This window comes from Propithecus coquereli, unplaced genomic scaffold (genome assembly GCF_000956105.1).
Source record: "Propithecus coquereli isolate 6110/MARCELLA unplaced genomic scaffold, Pcoq_1.0 Scaffold358, whole genome shotgun sequence".
Lineage (NCBI taxonomy): Eukaryota > Metazoa > Chordata > Mammalia > Primates > Indriidae > Propithecus > Propithecus coquereli.
Window position 1 is genome coordinate 1,911,185 of NW_012149263.1, and position 8,615 is coordinate 1,919,799.

The following is an 8,615-nucleotide window of genomic DNA, read 5'->3' on the forward strand; positions in this document are numbered from 1 at the left end:
CCACAAGAAAACAAAAAGTTACATCTCCTTTATAATTAAATCCCCTCATATTTTTATAAGTATTACATCAACATCCTTCACACATACTTATCAGAATTGAATTTTTCATACTGTAAATGACAGTGCTGGGCAACATCATCTGAATACCAGGTAAAAAATGGTTCTTCCAACAACAGCATTTACCTCATGGTTTAAAAAATATTCTCGAAATATAAATCAAAATACTCTAATGGCAAGGAAATCTTAACTGTTTTCTTTGTAAACAGTGACCTGTTAGAACAAGGGTTGGCAAACTACATGCCATATCTGTTTTGTGAAGAGTTTCACTGAACATAGATAGTCATGTTCATTTATTTTCTCGTCCATTCACTTTCTTGTCTATGACACTTTCACACTACAATGCCTGAGTTGAGTAGTTGTAACAGAGATCCTACAGCCTACTATGACTCAAATATTTACTATCTGGTCCTTTACAGAAAAGTTTGCTGACCCCCTGTCCTAGAGTACCAATTCTTCCCTCTTCCATCTGGCTGGAACCAAGAAGTATTGTTGATCCAGCACCAATCACAACCAGATAATAAAGAGACAACCTGGGAGGAATTTGGATCCTTAAAGGACAAAGACCAAAGTAACCATGCAGATCTGGACTACTCACCACATGACTGTCATATGACCAAGAGGTTTAACAAACCTCCAAATGTACTTGGCACATTAAACCAGTACATTTGGAGGTTTGTTGTATCACTTAGCTTTACCATGATTAGTACACTTCTTAGTCCTATCTCACTGCTTTACATATCATGTATCTGAGATGTCTAACAAATGTTCATCACCAGCTTGGACCTCTCTCCTCAATAACTGATTCACATATCCTACTGACTACTCAACATCTCCACTTGGATGTCTAATAGGGACCTTATTCATCCTGCCCCAGTCCAAACTCTAGCTCTAGCTTCCAAACCAATTCCTCCCACATTCTTCTCATCTCTTTAAATAGCAACCTCATTGTCCCAGTTGCTCAAGCAACACTTCTATTTCTCTCAGATCACATCCCCATTATATCTTCATATCCTATTGGCTTTATCTTCAAATATGCCCAGAATCTGGCTATTTCTCACAATCCTCATTGGGACCACCAAGGTCTAAGCCACATCCTGTCTTGCCTGGATTATTTAATAGACTCCTCACTGGTCTTGCCACTTTCACCTTTTAGCTCTTTACAATTCTCAACACAGCAGCCACAATAATCTTGTCACAATCAAATCATGTCACTGCTCTATCTGAAAGCCTTTTTATAGACTCATAAAAACATTTACAAGCATACAGAAGACACTGTTAATATTGGCTGCTTCCGGGGACCAGAAATAGAGAACTGAGGGCCAGGAATGAGGAGACATACCCTATTGTTTTAATTTTCTGTCCAGTACATACATTAAATTTTAAGCATAATAATATTATTTATTTTTAAAAGTAACAGGGGAAGTGAGCTAGTAGAAAGTCAGTACTAATCCCCAAGCCTGCAATATTGTTAAAAAGCAGGAGGTAAGGAAGTGTTGCACTATGATGGCTGAAAGTAAGACAATAGGAAATAAGACTAAGAGGGTAAAATTCAACTCTGAGGTATACAACAATGGAAAGAGGGAGAAATGATTGAAAGCTAAATTTTAAAGAAAAGAATCTACATGCTAGTTTTTGAAAGATTACATTTTTGATACATAATAGAAAGATTATATTTGAGATACATAGATTATATGTTAACAAAAATAATTTACATGTTAGTTTTTGAAAGGTCACAGATCTGTGAAGGCCTGAATGCTTACGGAAATGAGTCTAGGCATACAAGGAGAAGTGAAAAATGGAGAATGTTAGTAAAAGAGAGAACAAACATGAAAGTAAGGCTGTAAAAATCATAAAATTGAGGCTGCAAATGAGGTAGAGAGCCTGGTACCCAGAATACAGGTGGGAGAAGCAACCAGTCCTCTAGAGTCTGAGAAAAGGAAAACATAGAATCAGGAAGAATATCTGGAAATGTCATTTAGGTATCTAAAGAATTACCAGCAACATCAACTCCAAAAGACAAGGGCTAGTAACAAAAATCTCAAAAAAAAAAAAAAAAAATTCAGAGGTTGCAAACTCTCAATAACTGCAACAAGCCTTTATCCCATTCATAGCTGCCAGGTTCTCGCTTACTCACCTAGAGAGAACCTTCTTTTACATTTCTTCCTCAATCATCCATTGCTCTTCTTGTTTGAACTGGTGACTTTAAGCTTGTAAATGAAAAATGACACAGGACTTAGACATTATGGTTGGGGGGCAAAGCAGCATCCCAGAATTCAGGCTGAGCCCTTAGGACTCTAAGAGCTGTTGAAGGGTAAGGAAAGCTGCTGGGGATGCACAAGGAAGCTGGCCTGTAAAAAAGAAGTAGTGATGACCCTTTGGCTTATACATACATGTGAGCAAATATAAAAAGAATATTCATACTTAGCATTTCAGGCCAAACCCATAATGCCATTTACAAGTTCCACACATTTCAGAAATGGGAAACAGAAGGTACCTTATCTTCAGAATTTAGGTTACACAGAGAAGCTATGACACTAAGTTGCCAGAATTCTCCAGAATCACAACCTGTACAGGTTCCTTTGAGCAGGTGTCACTTGTGTTCTTGCTCCTGATTGAAGTCACATTTTTAAATATCATTTTTTCCCCTAATACTTTTCTCATAAATGTAAAATAACTGACCTTGACTGATATGGACAAAATATATAGGAAATTATTCTGATAGTATTTATCAGAATAATTTATCAGAGTGCTTAAAAATTTTAGAGGACTAATATATCTTACCTACATTATGTTACTGTAGGAGAAATTAAATATAATAGTGTCCTACAATTATACTCTTCCCTTGGTATCCACAGGGGATTGGTTCCAGGACCCCTGCGGATACCAAAATCTGCAGGTGCTCAAGTCCCATATATATAATAGCATAGTATTTGCATATAACCTATGCACATCCTCCTTTATCCTTTAAATCACCCCTAGCTACTTATAATACCTAATGTCATGGAAATGCTATGTAAAATAGTTGCTGTAGTGTATTGTTTAGGGAATAATGACAACATGAAAAGTCTGTACGTGTTCAATACAGATGCAACCACTGTAGGCCTAAAAATAATTTTGATCCACAGTTGTTGAATTCACAGATGCAAAACCCACAGATATGAAGGGCTAACTGTATGCTCATTTATTGATTCAGCAAATATATATATTTATCATTTATTGTGTGTAATGAAGAAAACCTTGGTTTCCAATTTGTAATGGAGTATGACAGACGAAAGGGTCAAACTTACTCAGAAGCTCTTCTCTTACTAAAATGTAAGAGCCTTAGAACTGGCTAGACAGGAATTGCTGAAACAAGTTATACAGAAGGGGGAATGGATGGAGGCACGCGTTAGGAAGGAGCTATCAGTATGACACTTTGGACATAAAGAGCTTGAAGTTCCTATGTAACCTCCAGACTGTCCATTAGGCAGTTGGATATATATATGATCAAGAGCTCAGGACAAGCCTGCAATAGAAATAGACGTTCATTAATCATACATGTCAGATGAAGCCATAGCAGGGGAATGTTACTGCCCATAGAGTACTTAGAGATGAAAAGACATTCAAGACCAGCTTAGAAACACCAATAGCTAAGGAACAAGGAGAAACGTAAGTACTCTCTTCCTTATAACTTTTAACGGATTTTTTGTATATATCAAAAGCATATATTTACGATATATATTTTGTACCCTGATTCTTTAATTTTTCATTTTATTGAAAAATATGTTAGGAGTAAGTGTGACACAATACTTGAAGAAAGTGTCTTTGTAGATAGAAGAAAATTGGTTTCACTACATTTACAAAGGCCATTTGGGCTGGGGAAAACACGGTCAAATTAGTAGTCAGACTGCTGTTCTTACTGAGAAATTAGGAGGTTCCTTGATTTCTTTGCGCCAAAGGCAAGAGAATTAGCTTTCCAATTCTGTGCTTTTCTGTATTAGTGGAAACTACCTGTTAAAGCTATTTTCCTTAGTTCAGGGCTTCTCAAAACAGCCCCACCGAAGTTTCTCCAAAATATTAAGAAAACTCAATACTTACTGGGAGTATAGGCACCCAGTAACAAGTTTCTCGGAAATCTTTCCTCTGAAACAAAAACCAAACAAAAAGAATGCTGATTTTGTTTTCTACTCCACAATAGGTTTGCTTTTATATAAAAATCACTTTTAACTCGCTCAATTCCTTAGCCTTTTCCCTCTATTATTTTCCAGAAAAACACATCCTTATTTTAGAAATGAGGAAAGTGAGGCTTAGAGGTTACTCCTCGCAAAGCCACCCATCTGTCCTCACAAACTTAGAACCGGTTTCTCACCAACTCTACGATCCCAAACACCCGTCACACCCTCGGCGACCCACCCGCGAGCCCACCCGTTTCCTACCTACCCCTGCTCCCATCCACACAAGCTCTAAACGCCGCACGTCACAAAAGGCGATTCCTGCCCTTCAGCCTCCCCAGCCCCGGCGCAGGCACCGCGAATCCGCTCTTACAGACTCCCTGGTGGGGTTCGGGCCCACAAACCAAAGTCCCACACCGCAGAAACCAAACTCACCACCAGACAAAGACGACCATGGCGAGCCAGACAGTCTGCGCCTGCGCACTCCTTCGGCGGGCCAGCACTTCCACAGGTCTCCCGAGCTCTGCCAGGTCCCGGCTCAGAACTGGACGCAATCAACCGATCTCGGCCCGTCCTCCACGCCACTCATTGACGATGGACTACGCTTCCCAGAAGATTCAGGGTTCGAGTCAGCTTTTCGCGCGAACCTTCTTTCCTCCGCCAGAGGCTGTGGGACTGTCTCCCTGGGGGGGGCGGCCGTGTAAGTAGGCCGAGTCTCAAGACTTCGTTATGATAACATTTTTCTTGTGTCTGCTCTGCCTCTAGGAGAGGGCAGTGGTGTGCCAAAGAGTACGATAAGATCAGCTCAAACACGCTGGGCTGACTTCACGTAGGAGCCACGGTGCGATGCTAGGCCAGGACCTCCAGGAGACTCCCAGGCGCGGTGCGGGGATCGGGGGCAATCCCTGTGGCCGGACTCGGGCCAGGCGCCATCTTGTCCGTCGCGGGTGTGGGTCTGAACTACATTTCCCACAGGGCGCCGCGTCCTCGGCTCCTCGCTACCGCGAGGCTAGCGGCGCCGTGGAGCGCTGTGCGGACCTACGAGCCCGACTCCCAACGGTTCGGCTCAGCGGCTGCATACTGACGCGATCCGGGGGAGGCCGGAGGTGAGGAGTCTAGAACCCCGGACGGGGATTGAGACTGAGTATTAAGTCTGTTGAGGCGTAACGGGCTGAGGAAGGACGGCTGGGCAGTTGTGTAATTGTGTGGCTGTATGTCCTAGCGTTGTGTGTGTGAGATCGTGACTGTGTGTGACTGTGTGTGCGGATGTGGGGAGTATTACGCAGCTGTCCTGTGAGTCCGTGTGTTATGATTGTTAATTTGTGACCGAGGGTGACGCTGTGTGTACGGGTGTGGGTGGGTTAGCGGGGACGTAGATGTGACTGTATCCCTGTGGTGGATGTGTGATTATGACTGTGTGTCACCGTGTGTTTCTGTGTGTGCAGGTATAGGGAGCTTAGTGACTGAGTGGCTGTTACTCTGTCCCCGTGGGCATGGTGACTGGGCAGCACTGTGTGGGGCATGGAGGGAGGGTACGTGTCAATGTTAGATGTGTCACTGCAGCACTGTGTGTGCGTCGATTTGAGGAGACCGTGACTGTGTGTCTGTGACTATATGTCATACATAGTCCTGTGTGGGAGCACAAGACAGCTCGGCACCTTGACCGGAAAGGAGCCCTCTTCTTTGACACTGAGATTGACTTGGAAGCGACAGTCTCCTCTGATAACCCAACCGTGGTGGGGGAGGGGCAGGCAGCGTAACCTCTGACCTTGTCATTTGGACCCCAGAGGAGGTGTGTTGTCTCCCATTTCTGTCCTCCAAGAGAGATCCCCAGAGAAGGAGGAACTTGTCACATCTAAAAGCCATGTTTAAGGTGCCTTGGAATTTTCGCTTTGTTCCTTAAATGCTTTATTTTTTCAGGATACGATTTTTTTTCTCTCTCTTGGCAATTGCCTAGAAAGACCTATCAAGTAACGTGGAATCTACTGTTTCTTTGGAAATAACGTTCCTTCCTTGCTTTCCCTAATTTTCTCTTATTAATATGGGGAATAGTTCAGTCTATCTTGTGTGCTGAGTATTTTGGTTTTACATATGTACATATATAGATACATATATGCATTCAGAACAAACACATACATGCATGCTTGTATATATCGTATGTTTTCATTTAAGTGATAGTTTAACTTCCAACAAAATTGAAAGTTCCTTAGAATATTTCCAATATTAGATACTGTTAACTGTTTTGCCACCTGTGGCTTACCCGATATCCATTCCTTCCTCTTTATTGCTGCAAAAATCCTGATCTTATTTGGAAGAGCACTGTGCCCTGCTTAAACAAAGAAAAACAAACAGAAAAAAAAAATAAAACTCTACATGTTTTGGCTTCCCCTGTTGATGTAAGCAAAAGTTCTTAGATTGGGCTTCTCAAACAGTTTTTTAAAGATGTGTGGATGGGATGGGGCTGACTCAGTAGGCATGTATTCTTGTGGCTCTTTTCCCTTTTCTGTCTGGAATGTGGATATGGTGTTATATGTGGAGCAGCTATTTTATAACCATGCATTTAGAATGAAAGTAGGGGTATGAGAGTTTACAGTGTTATATCAAATGAAAATAGAGAATTTTCAGTTGTACATTGTGTGAAAGCAATTTGGTAAAAAAAAGTTCTACCTATATATGCATGAAATATGTTTTTTTGTTTTAGTTGGGGTTTTTTGTTGGTTTTTATTTGCATGAAATATATAGTAGCATTTTAATTTTCCTCACTATACCTAGACTTAAGTTTGGGAAAGAAGGGGTTTCTCCTTGTCTTTTTGTGTAGTTGTTCAGTCTTCAGCATGTACCACAATGGCTAGGACATAGTTAGCTATCAGTAAATATTTGATTAATGAAAGAATAATAAGTAGTTAGTAAATGATAGCAGTGTTATTTAGTTTCTTTTTGGTGACACACAAGAAACACGCCCAGATTGCCACTGAGATTACCCTTAATCCTACCTTCTGGGGCAGGGCAGTGGAATGCCAAGGAACAACCAAAATTCTTCAAACTGGGTATGAATTCTTCATCATCTACAGGACTTTCAATATGGGGTGAAAGATACTCACTATTACTCACTGTTCTTTTGTTCTCTTTTGATGCTTACTGTGTTTCTATATCTAATGATATTGATAACCAATTTTTCATGAGCATTTAAACTTGATTACTAATTTTAATTGATATATATTCCTTAAACTCTTTAAAGTTCAATTATAACTTTAGTAGGGCTTATTCTTTTGAATACTTTCAACACGAAATCATCATATAAGATTGGAAATAGATTTAAAAAGAGGGAAGAAATTTTAAAAAAATAAGGGGATTATGATATTCAAGGAAGAGATAATGGTGGCCTAGATGAGTGTGTTGGTAGTAGATATGGAGACACATAGATGGTTTTTATTAATGGGGAAATGTTAGAACTTGCTGAAGGATTGAATGTAGTAAGAGAAAGGAGAATGAAAAGTTACACAGGTTTCTGAGTTGAGTAATTCTGTTGGTTAGAGTCGATGCACAGGCAAAGCCAAAGAAAAATGCAAATTGTACCTGCTAGGGCCACTTTCCCCAGAAGAGGATTGTTGGCAAGGCAGACACCTATGGTTTATGTCCTAAAGTAGGTAGATAAAATAACTTATCACTGTGATCCAGTTTTGAGTTTGAGCTTTTCTAATGATTATCACATGAGCTATCCTGTCATGTTAAGACTCTTATATGTAAAAATTAAAGGTTACAGGGGTAGGTAACAGACTAGTGGTAATATTTAAATCATCTGGGTATTTGCTGGAGTTTCTCAAAAGTGAAACCGGGGATGAGAATCCATTCTCCTAGTGCCACTGAGTCTACAGCCTTTCCATCTGAATTTCTTTAGACAAGGTTTGTGTTCTTCCCAGTTCTTTACATCTCAAAGTCTACAATGAGAGGCTCTGACTTGCCTCTCCCTTTTTTGCTGCCCTATATCGATCCCACACTGTAATTCACTCTCTCTTCAATGGGGATTGTTACCTGTTCTTACTGGGAGTAATTGTAGGAATGTAGTAACAGAAACTGCAGAAGAAAATAAATGACAAGTTTTTGCCTCTTAAAAGCCAGTTCAATTCTTAAAAGGGAAATACTAGAAACATTTCCATTAAATGAGGAAAGAGACAAGAATGTCTATCATCACCATTACTATTTAACCTTTTTTTTGAAGGTGCTTGCTAGAGCCGTTAAACAAACAAACAAAAACCTTAGAGGAAAAAAAATTCTGAAAAGAGGAAGTAACATTGACATTAAATGCATGATTCCATAGGAAATATGCAGGGAAGACAAATGTTTATATATATTTTAATTACCCTCTGAATCTGAACTTGAGTTAAACAGACTCACTTATCACTA